Raw genomic sequence first — 12,539 nt, 5'->3', positions numbered from 1 at the left:
GGCTCTTGAATAATGGGCCATATATGATTTATTTAAAGAATGGTGTGCTCATGTTTATCTGAGGAGACCCTTATTGTTAACTTGAAGATGCGCTAAATCCTCGAATGGGAGTGTGCTAATTGTCCAGGTGTAAGATATGTTAATGAGTTCCCAGAAAGTTCATGAATAGACATGAGTGACTTGTATAAAGAGGGAGCTGAAAGGTTCCCTCGGTGTGCATGACTTTGGTGGAGCGATCCCCCACGCACCCAGTGCTGCCAAATAAAGGTAACCTCTGCTTGCTTGTATATTGGTAAAGTGATTCTTCAAATCAATCTGGCGACCCAGATGGGACCTACTCTGCTCTGCTGCGGGACCCATTGAGAGCGGGGACTCCCTAGGGTACCCTCAGGGATTTTCCTGGAGGGGCTCCTCATCTCATCTGGATCACCACAGGAGCAGACAAGGACTCCATCCTACTGAGCAAAAGGTATTATCTTTATTCAAATATTGTATTTAGGAATATTACTGCTTTGGATATTTCTGTTTTTGGGAACCAGTCCATTTGTAAAGCTGTTTGTAAGACATAAGATTACTGTATGCTTATGCAAGGTGGCGTATGCCTGGTAGCTAGCACCGCAGGCATACATTGGATTTTGATTTAGTAATTTGTGTTTTAGTCTGGGGACTAAAGCGTTCGATGATTTGGAGTCAATCCGTATACATAGGATTGATTTTTGATTTAGTGTTTGTTTTGATATTAAGGTAATATCAGAAATTTGTGTTTTAGTCTGGAGACTAAAAAGTTTGGTGATTTGGAGTCAATCCGTATACATAGGGTTGATAATTATAGGACTAATATTAATTGTTGTACTTTGTAAATATAAGAACATTTCCGTATTAAGCATGAATTTAGGTGTGTGAGTACTGTCTTGAGCATCCGAGGGGTGAGTGTAAACCTCTATATGTTTTAAAGTCCATATAGTGTAAAGAATTGTTGAGTATATGGTGGGGGTTGCTGCTTAAAGACAAAATTTGTCTCTGAGCAGTTACTCTGTGCTGTTTTGGCATCAATTTGGCAAGCCAGCCGGGAGAACTCTCCACCAGTGCTGGAATCCAGGGGCCTGGGAACCCTCAGGGACCCCGACTGCATCTTCTGTTGGCAAGACTTCCCTACAACTCTGCTTCTCACACAGAGGGGCAAGGACTTCTGCACAACATAAAAGGTATTTATATTTATTCTTTGGTTTGAATATTTGATTGTCTTAAGATTTGGTTTTACCCCATAAGATGAAAGACAGGACGTCGTCTCACAGGGTTGAGAGAAGGGACGCCTTCTGAAAAGGGTAATAGCCCTATTTGATTGTCTTAAGATTTGGGAAGCTAAAAACTTCCTTTAGGTTGTATTAGATTTGGAGAATTCCTAGAATGTAACAACTGAAATAGCGCTCTGTGTTGTTTTGTTACATGTTCAAAATTGGAGTTATGAAAAGTATGTTGAAAAAAAATATTCTGGTAATTCTAGGCAAATAGCTGAAAACCTAACACTCTACTTAAGGCCAGAAAAAATTAGAATCTGTTTTTTGGCAATTGTTAATTGAAATGCGTATTTTGTGTGATAACACGAACTGTCGGTGTTCCTAGAGTTGTATGTAAGTGCACAGTACTGTGTAACATACTGCCTGTGTGACTGAGGACTGCCTGGAGAATGTGATGTGTGTGAGAGACGCGGTGTCACTGCAAAGCGAGTGGCGAGTCCCAATCTGTGTGTCCGTGTTCCCCGCGAGGGGCTGGCCACAGACGGACGGAGCGATTGACAAATCAATTTATGAAGTGGTAGAATGCATAATTAGAAATTAGAGTGGGAGACTGTGGACAAAACATTAGAACTAACATAATTTGGAAAAAGCACTAATTAGCCTCTGCCCTTAGTGTCGTAGATGCTGTCTGTATACTCGAGCAAAGGGTGGCAAGTGTCTAAGATATATTATCTCCTCTCAAAATAAATAATAATAATAAGAAGAAAAATGAGACCAAGAAATAAGGCTAAATAGAGGTCTTGGAACTGTGGTGTGTGTTCTGAGATAAGTATGGTGCCTCCAGTAATAACTAATATATTGCAGACAAATACCAGACTTATTAGGAAGATGGGGGGCAGACCGAGCCAAGAAATAAATACCAAAACACCCCTGGGATGTATTTTGAAGCATTGGAAAGAAATTGGCGGAATTCCCATTGGAAATTTGAACAAAAAGACATTTTTAAAATATTGTCAGAATTGGTAGACTTTGTATACATTAAGTGATGATGAAAGATGGCCACTCGAAGGAAGTCTTAGATTACAACACAATTTTATAGCTTATGCTGTCTCTTCGTAGAGAACAAAAGTGGGATGAAGTAAAGTGTGCAGATATGTTTGTGTGACAGGAGTGCAGGATTAACACTGATAAACGCAGTCATGATTCATGTCAAAAATAGAATGTACTGTGATAAGTGTAATTGTTGTACCCTGTGTAAATCTGGGACCTGTATCGCAGTTGTGAGTGGGCACATGTGGTTCTCCTTTAAGACAATGTGATGGCTTCCCCTGAGGCAATCGCTGCTTGGAAAGCCAGCCAAAGGAGATAAGGAAAGCGAAACCACGCCAGAGAAGACCCACCGAAGGAAACAAAGACCTTGAGATTTGAAAAAGCGCGCCAAAGGAGAGCCAATAGGGTACACCTTCTCCTTCTAACGACCCAATGGGGAAAGTTCAGGACAAACATCCGGCGAGAAGAGACTGGTCAAGATCCGGGCATAAAAGACACTGCTTTTAGGGCTCAGGTGTGCGTGTGGTGGATGAGTTCTCTGCGCACCCGGCGCTGTTTTTGCTTATTGTTTCTGAACCTAAATTGATTGAACCCAAAATAAATTTGTTTTAATTGTTATCGTTTATAAAAATTTGGTGACCCCGAAGTGATCTCGCTGTGCTTTCCCGAACTGTGATTCTCGAGGGGCGCCCCACAGATTGTGACTTGAGAGTAGCAGTCTAGGTCAGTCTCCAGAGATCAACGAACAGAAGAGAAACAATAACCAAAAGGGATTGGAGCTCCTAGGGAAAAACTGCAGTATAAAGGACCCGTAATTCTGGTGCACGAAGATCCGAACACAGACGACGGAGTCGTGAGTATAAGGGAAGCCGTTCGGTTGGGTGGGATCGGTTACTTGTGTGTAAGAGTGTGATTGAGACGGAATCTAATTCTGGAAACGGACTCTAGGTTCGGAGCCAGGATTTGAATTCCGAAGCGAGTGTGGAGGTCTTCTAACCGCGGTTCCAAACTTCCGCGAGGGACTTGGCCGGTGAAGGACCGAAGCTGTTCCTATAGGATTTGTGGGTGGGATCTCGACTCCTATAGGGTATGTGGGTGGGTGAAGGGTTCAGCCCCCTACAGGACACTCTTACCGGTAACTAAGGGCAATAGGAAGCCACTGTAAAAGTCCTAGGATTCACGGGTGGGTGATAGGTCCAAAACCCCCTGTAGACATTGGTATTGGCAACCAAGGGTGTAATTAATATTCCCGGATATCGTAGGGGGGCATCAGATTTGAGACAGAACCCCTGCAAGACACTTTTTGGTTGCTAAGGGCTATAGGAATTGCCGCAAAATTCCTAATACAATGGGCCAACAGGAGTCAAGATTTGAAGAGGAAACAAAGGAAGGAAAGGAATACCCACAAATTATTCCCCTGAATAGTGCTTTAGGAATAATGCTCAGGCACTGGAGCCACTGGCCATCTCAAGAGGGAAAAACTAAAACAAAAATGGTCCATTACTGTATGAATGTGTGGACGAGAGAGGAAATTTGATCGGATTATGTATATTGGCCAATATTTGGATGTTTTGATGATTGGATGTGTGAGACATTAAATTTATATGTGAATAATAAAGAGCCCTTTAGTCAGGAAGAAAGTGAATCGGATTTGAGAGAGTTGATTATCCAAGGAATCAAGGAGGCAGTCCCAAGGGGGCAGAATATTAATAAGGTTTTTAGTGAACAACAGGAAAAGGACGAATCTCCTGTGGATTGGTTAGAGAAACTAAGGAAAAATTTACAAATATATCTGGGACTAGACCCAGCCTCTCCAGTTGGAGAAGCATTTCTAAAAAGCCAATTTGTGGCTGGATCATGGAGGGATATAAGAAAGAAACTGGAAAAGTTGGACAGTTGGCAAGAATGAGGATTACAAGAACTGTTGAAGGAAGCTCAGAAAGTGTATGTACGGAGGGATGAGGAAAAACAAAAAGAAAAAGCAAGAATGTTTGTAGTGGCAGTCCGGGAAACTCAACAAATGGAGGATTTCCCGGGGAAAATGCCCGAATGTTATCATTATGAGCAAAGGGGACATTTCAGAAAGGACTGGAGGAGACGAATGAAGGACAAACAGATGTTTAATGAAGATGAATAGGGGTATCGGGGCTCTACATTCTGGGGACAAAAACAACGTCTGAGCCCTTGATAAATTTAAAGATTGGTCCCCAAGAGGAGAAAGTAATGGGTTTTTCTGTTGATACCAGAGCTGAACGGTCTACAGTTTGGCACATCCCTTTGGGATGTCGAGCAAGTAGAGATACAGCTTTGGTAGTAGGAGCAACAGGGGAACTTTTCAGGGTTCCTATTATTAAAAATGTAAAGATTGAATTTAAAAGAACTTGATGTAATGGCTGGGGAAATTTATATTGACTTCCGTAAAAGGGTAATTGAATTTACAAAAATGTAAAGTACAAGAGACCCGATGTTATCTTTAGTAGCTGATGGAACCTGCTTTTCCCTAATTTTCCAGGACCTCTGTTGGTGTTTGTTATGTTGGGAGTCGCACACCTTGATAAAACTGGAGAGGGCAAGACCAGAGGGAATCAGTGCTGCAGCTGACAAGGTCTGCCGAGGGCTGCAACCCCTGGGGCGGTGACTGCTGAGCATTATGATCCTGACCGGACCTCTCTTGATAAGGGTCCTGATTGGAACCCTGTGGGAAGGTGTTGGACACCCTTTATACTTCCAATTTTATATTAAGAAAACAGAGAGATGGATAAAGAAAGGAGAAGATAAAAAACATCGTTTGTTATCTAGCTTGTTTTATCATGAGATGAAAATGGGAGTCAAATATGAAGTTCCCACAGTTGCTAAAAATGTGTTTGTAAAACTAGTTAAAAATATAACAAAGGGTAACAATTTAATCTTACCGATGGTTGTATGTAATTGAGTTACCGAAGTGAGTGTTATACTCTTGGGAATATTTGGGGGGTTGTTACTTGTCCCTGTTTGATTTGAGCATTGGAAACTAAGACATGAATCAATAACGTAAACAAAAACAAAAGGGGTGGTTGTGATAAAATGCAGTCATGATTCATGTCAAAAATAGAATGTACTGTGATAAGTGTAATTGTTGTACCCTGTGTAAATCTGGGACCTGTATCGCAGTTGTGGTGAGTGGGCATGTGTGGTTCTCCTTTAAGACAATGTGATGGCTTCCCCTTCCCCTGAGGCAATCGCTGCTTGGAAAGCCAGCCAAAGGAGATAAGGAAAGCGAAACCAGCCAGAGAAGGCCCGCCAAAGGAGACAAAGACCTTGAGATTTGAAAAAGTGCGCCAAAGGAGAGCCAATAGGAGGAGAAGGTGTACCCTAACGACCCAATGGGGAAAGAGCAGGACGAACATCCGGCGAGAAGAGATTGGTCAAGATCTGGGGATAAAAGATGCTGCTTTTAGGACTCAAGTGTGTGTGTGGTGGAGCTAATTGAGTTCTTCGCACCCAGCACTGTTTTTGCTTATTCTTTCTCAACCTAAATTGATTGAACCCAAAATAAATTTGTTTTAATTGTTATTGTTTATAACACCACCACCTGATCTTTGATTACGGCTTTAGAAAAGGATAGGGAAAAACTGAGACCTAAACTAGAAAGATGTTCTTGTTGAAATTTTTGTGTAATATGATTGCTATGTTTTGTAAAAAAAAAAAAAAAAAAAAAAAAAAAGAGCAGAGAGCGAGCTCAGGTTGTGGTTCCTTCTGTGGAGCAACCAGAATGAAACACATTGTAAAATAAAAACTTGTACATAAGATCTGAAGTGGGGGGAGGGGATGGAGAGTCAAAGACCCTGTGAAAGTGTTAAAGTATGGGGGTGAGTTTGTACAAACCCCTGTACCCCCTCGAAGGTGCGACTGAGTCATGCTGGACGCATGGCAGGGTGTTTGCTGTTTGCCTGCAAAGGCATGATATGTAAGAACACAGGCTTAAAGCAACAAGTAGCAGTTTTGCATTCAGGGTAAGAAAGAGTTAAAGCAGAAGTGCTGTTGCAGAGGCAGGCTTGTGTAACCTGCAGAGCAGGAACAGCATCTCCTGCCCTGAACCCTTCTGCTGGTGAGGAGGAGGAGGGGGTTGCTGTGGCTGACAATTGAGCAGAGGGACCTGAAAATGTTACCCCAATTGCTGCAGCATTTGCAGTACAACAGGACCGGTAACTTCCCCTTTAGGGCAGGCAATGGGTCTGAGGAGAATAAAGGTGAATCTTTGATGGGAAATTTAGATGCTTGAAAGTTGGTTATGAAAGATTTGTCAGGATGATCTAATAGGACTAGATATAGGCTCGAGTTGATTGTTACTAGGTAATCCCGATGTAGAAAAGTTGATAGAAGGAACAGGGAACGTGTACAGAAGGTAAGAGAAGAAGAGCTGGGTTGTGCTAAATTGGTAGAGGAGACAAGGCAGAGGAGGGATGTCAGGCAGAAGTGAAAGAGTGAATCCCTCTCCTATGGGATCGGATCACTGGATCACTGTGCATAGTGTAGGGAAAGTGGACACTGGAAGTGAGATCGCCCTAAGCTAAAGAACCATCAAGGGGTTCTGGTGAACTAGAGACTAGGAAAAATGAGGTGGAATTTTTAGTGAATACAAAAACAACTTATTTGGTGTTAAACTTCAGTGAAAAGAATTTGTTACAGTTGTGGGAGCTGCTGGCCACCAGGAATACGTCCTGAAACCTTTAAAGTACAAACTAAGAAAAATAAGAATGCCAAATTCACCAAAATCTTTGTTGGGATGAGATTTATTAGAACATCTAGATGTTTAAAGAAGGAGAAATGAAACTAAAAGTTAAAGATGATCAATTAATGGAAATATTGAGCTTATCATTAATTCAACAGAAAAGAGGAAAAGAGGACCTCCCTGAAGTAAAAGAAATCTTTAACCAGGTATATCTGGGAATAAATTCCAGGTAAGGCAAAAAATGCTTTACCTGCTACAGTAAAAATGATAAGCGGGAGGCCTGCCTAGTTCAGGTAAAACAATATCCCTTGGTCAGCAGGGCTGTGGGGAATATTGGCAGAAAAACTGAAATAAAATACACTCTGTAGTAGTTCTACTAATGTAAATCTGTGTGTTTTGCCATGACAGTAACTTGTTATGGGATGTGCAGATGAAACTCTGCATTGACAATGAAGTACAAGGAATAAGGTTGGTCAAGTACCTCCTACCATAGTCAAGGGCAAGACTGGGTTGGCCTCTGTGTTTGCCACCGAGAAGAATCTTGAGCTCTGCTGTTGGCTGCAACCCAGTAGGCATTGAGCGGTGGGGACATATGCCATGCCAGACCTTGATGTGAGGAATGGCCCCCGCTGTTATAAGAGGGTCATCCAGGAAGGAAGAACATAAGATGACCATTGAGGCACTGACTCATAGTATAAATAATTTAGACTGACAATATTGTAGGGAGAAAAATAGGACAAGAGACAAATCTAACTTGGCCACAATCTCTTCCTTTGGCATTATTTAGAATACGAACCAAGCCAGGACGAGGGAAAATGACTCCTTTTGAAATACTATACGGGAGACCATATCAGTTAAAATTTGCCGGAGAAGATTTAAGGCAGTTAGGAGAGGGATATTTGTGTGAATATGTGAAGGCCCTCCAGAGACAATTAAAAATTATAAATAAGCAAGTATTGGGAACAAGGGCCAGAGGATTAGATCAACCAGTCCATTCCTATAAATCTGGTGACTATGTGTATATGAAGACTTTTTTTCAGGGAAACCTTTGGAAGAAAAGTGGGAAGGACCCTATCGGGTGCTGCTGACAACCTTCACTGACGTCAAGATAAGAGAACAACCAGCCTGGATTCACTACTCTCGATAAAGAAGGCTCCTGAGAAATCATGGGCCGTCACCCCGGCAGGACCCATGGGACTACGGTTCTTTGGATCGTAATTATAATAGGGTGATCCTCTACAAGAGAAGTGGAATGGACCCTATTGAGTATTGTTGGCCACCTTTACTGCAATCAAGATAAAGGAGGAACCTGATATCGACAGGTAAAGAAATCTCCAGTGACACAATGGACCAGGGGTCCTCAAACTTTTTAAACAGGGGGCCGGCGTGCGGATGAAGTGGCAGGCAGTCATCTGCAGCTGCTTGGTTTCCCCGAACCCAACCCCGGGGGGGGGGGGGCAGGGGGGTCTTTAAATACCGGGGGCTGGATTGAGGACCATGGGGGGCCGTATCCAGCCCACGGGCCGTAGTTTGAGGACCCCTGCAATGGACTGTGAAAAGGATCGGGGATATTTGTGTAAAATTATTCTGATCTTGATTGTAACAGTTGTAAGGATTTTAGAAACTGAAGCATGGGTAAACAATACCTATCTTCAAACATTGCAAATGATTGTTAATGCTATGAAAGCTAAGGAATGCTGGATATGTACCTCTCTTCCTAAGGGAGGCTTGATAACACCCCTGTATGGGGTGGCCTCTCAAAACTGGAATTATCTTGATGACAAATGGCCTACCTGGCCAGACTTTTGGAAAAAGCCAAACGATGGTGGAGGATATTGCCTATTTGATGATAAAACATATGAGTTGGGTCCCAGATTTGATTTACAAATATATAAGCCTAAGCACCACAATATTTATAAAAAGTGATAATAACTGTTGTTGGAAAGCTCGAAGCAAGACAGGGGGAGCATGTCCTGGAAACCCAGGGCAAAACACTTGTTCCCAATCTGATGGGTGGAATGATTACTGGATGTATACGTAGACCAAAGTAATCAACTTGAAACAGATATCCATAAGATATGGAAGAGGTTTCAGATTTTACATGAAATTACTAAAGATGATTTATCATGGAATTTTAAGGCTATATGGGACAAATTAACTTCGTGTTTACCTAATCTGGAATGGTTAAAGCATGCTTTTGTTATAATACTCATTGTAATAGTTCTAGGAATACTAATATGTGTATTACTTCAATGTTTTGTTTGGTGCTGTCAAAGAGTGATCATAAGGCATAGTGATTTTTTTATAGTTTTAAAAGAATTTACAATAGTTGTTAGAAAAGGGGGGAATGAATAATGGGCCATATGTGCTCATGTTTATCTGAGGAGACCCTTATTGTTAACTTGAGGATGTACTAAATCCTTGAATGGGTGACATAGGGAGTGTGCTAATTGTCCAGGCACAAGATATGTTAATATTGTTAGCTTGAAGATGTACTAAATCCTTGAATGGGAGTGTGCTAATTGTCCAGGTGTGAGATATGTTAATGAGTTCCCAGAAAGTACATGAATAGACATGAGTGACTTGTATAAAGAGGGGGCTGAAAGGTTCCCTTGGTGTGCGTGATTTTGGTGGAGCGATCCCTCATGCACCCAGCACTGCCGAATAAAGATAACCTCCACTCGCTGGAATATTGGTGAAGTGATTCTTTAAATCACTCTCACATGATGATGCCTGTGGACCCAGAACGGATGACTCCTCTAATTCAAGGACTTCCTGATTCATTAAAACCCATTGGGATCCAGCTACAGGAGAAGATACAAAATATCCCCATATCAGACAGTTACATGGGGGGAAGTTGCCCATGAGCTAATTAACTTTGGGAGAAAATACAGTTCTGTTGGTGGATCCTGGCAAAGACCTGAAATGAGAGCCGTATGAACTGTGGGAAAAGCTGAGGGATGGTTAGCACAGGCTCAGAGAACTCAGAATTCTAAATTGATTTGATTTACTGATCTTGGGAGAGGGAGACCCCTAAGCCAACAGGAATGGTGGCAGCTGGGACTCCAGAGAGGTAGGTATTCCCCAGGATCTAATGGATGAGCTTCCAACGCAGAAATTGGAGAAACTTGTACAGATATGGCCAGGGCACAAAGTCAGTTTTGAGCCAACCCCTAGTGCCTCACCATCAATATGCATTGGGGAAAAAGCTGATGAAGTAAAGAGGGGATGGGAAACTAGATCCTCCGTCCTCCGAATGTGGGGAGGGAAACTGAGAGTGAATTTTATTAGGCAACTCATCTTAAATTTGAGAGCAGATTTAATGATTACAGTTGCTCTAGGAAAACAGTAACCTTTTTAATTGACTCAAGAGCACAAATCACTGCACTGATGCAGAGTGAGGTGGAGCAATGTGGAATTTTGACTTCATCTAAAAACCTAATTGTCTTAAATGCTTTAGGGAAAACTCAATCAGTATCTATGGCCTTGGTAACATTATGGTTGCCTGGGGAAGAAGACCCAGTTAACACCAAGGTTGCAATAGGCCCTTTCCCAACAAATCTTTTGGTCATAGATGTAATGAAGGGCAGACAGTGGTATGATACCCAGGGAAATTCATGGTCCTTTGACATTCCTCAGATCAGAGAATTAGCTGAAACTTCCTGGATGGAAGTGCAGGAGTGTGCCAGTTGCAAGCAGCACCTACCCTCCCCCCTTCCCCTTAGGGGCCCGAGAGGCGATAGCTCCTGTGATTGAGGATCTTAAACAACAGGGCATTTTAACATTCACCCACTCCCCATACAATTCCCCAGTGTAGCCAGTTTGTAAATCAAATGGGAAGTGGAGACTGACTGTAGATTATCATCAATTTATTGCAAACACTGGTCCCTTGACAGCAGCAATGCCTAATACAGCTGAGCTAATCTCACTCATTCAGGAACAGGCTCATCCAGCGATGGCCACAATTGATGTGAAAGATATGTTTTTCATGGTTCCCCTGCAAGAAGAGGACCATGATCAATTTGCTTTCACATGGGAGGGACAACAGTATATCTTTACTGGCCTCCCTCAGGGATATAAACATTCTCCCACCTTAACCCATCATACTTTGGCACAAGAATTAGCCCAAATTCTCCCAGAACCGGGAGTTAGAGTTTATCAATACATTGATGATGGTTTTATAGGAGGGGATCAAATTATTCCAGTACAGGTGACACAAGGAAAGTTTATACAGCACTTAAGAGTCTCTGGAACTTTAGATACCAGAGGAAAAGATACAAACTACTGCAAATGAAGTGAAATTTTTAGGGATATGGTGGAGAGGAGGTTCAGCCTGTATTCCTCAGGACACCCTCTCAACACTAGAGCAGGTAAAAATACCAGAAAATAAAAAGGAGCTACAGCATGCGTTAGGCTTATTGGTCTTTTGGAGAAAACACATCCCAGACTTTGCAATAATTGCATGGCCCTTATATGACCTGCTGCAAAAAGGAGCAGCTTTTAGCCTGGCCCTCTCTCCCATAATCCTCAGGGCTATTTAACTACTTAGCAGGAATGAGCTACACCTGCACATCATCCATGTCAATCAACCCTCTGCCGCTGAGGCAAGGCCACAGCTGCATGTTATCAATGCTAATCAACCCACTGTTACAGATCTGCTAATAAGTTAGAATTAATTGACTTTATTTGATTTTATAAAATCATCTGGAATAAGAAATACATTTTAATGAAACTTGTAGTTGCACAGCAAAAACTGCAATGAAATCCTCTGTACAGCCCTGTAGAAAGGCCAAAAGAATAGGTCAGAATCACCTAGTAGGAATGATTAGAACTTAGATGACAGACTTAAGATTCAAGATAATTGGATACAGTATTTACGGGTAGACTAGGAGGATGCATTGAAATGTCAGAATGTAGAATTAATGGGAACTGGTGTGCGGCGAATGAAGAGACGGGACGCAGCTTGATGCAAGCAAATGTCAATTTATTGTACAGAAGCATGAGTTTTTATACACTTTCAGAAGCTGCGCGTTTTAAACAGATTGGTTCTTGAAGCTAAGCATTGTATACTAGGCAATCCCTGATTGGTGGTTAACTACCATCAATTAACAGCAAGGTGTTACCTTTCCTTGGCGCCATCCTTGGCGCCATCCGTCTCCCACTCCCCTGTGCTCTGTAAACACATCCCATCATGTTAATTGTTGTCTAGACAAGCTCGAGCACATTCCCCTCAGCTAACTGATTGCCACGCATGGTCCTAGTTTCCAGCCCGCTCCTGCATCTCCCCCTTCCTGTTGCACAAAAAGAACCTTTGAAACCGAACAAGTAAAAACAAGGTATAAGTAATAGAACAAATAAAAAAAGCAACTAAGACATATTATCAGTGTAAAAATAACCCACTGTCTCTGTTCCGCACAATTTTACAATTTCCCTTTTTTGTTTTTGAACAGCTAGTACCAGGTTTGCCATGTTCTGCAGGGCCCTTGCAAACATGACAGCAACCAAGGCAAGAGCAAACAAACAGTACTGCCAATTGAGTG

The 12,539-nt window shown here is 42.1% G+C and overlaps 1 protein-coding gene across 2 annotated transcripts in view; it reads right to left on the bottom strand.

The window, feature by feature from the left end:
- LOC121080575 (mitogen-activated protein kinase kinase kinase 1-like) overlaps positions 1 to 12,539 on the bottom strand; it is a 124,186-nt gene that overhangs the window by 63,228 nt on the left and 48,419 nt on the right. The gene's annotated exons all lie outside the window — the stretch shown is intronic.

The sequence above is a fragment of the Falco naumanni genome, chromosome W (assembly GCF_017639655.2).
Source record: "Falco naumanni isolate bFalNau1 chromosome W, bFalNau1.pat, whole genome shotgun sequence".
In the NCBI taxonomy this organism is placed as follows: Eukaryota; Metazoa; Chordata; class Aves; order Falconiformes; family Falconidae; genus Falco; species Falco naumanni.
Note: the sequence above shows the minus strand (reverse complement) of the source record. Positions and strands in the feature narration are given on the sequence as shown.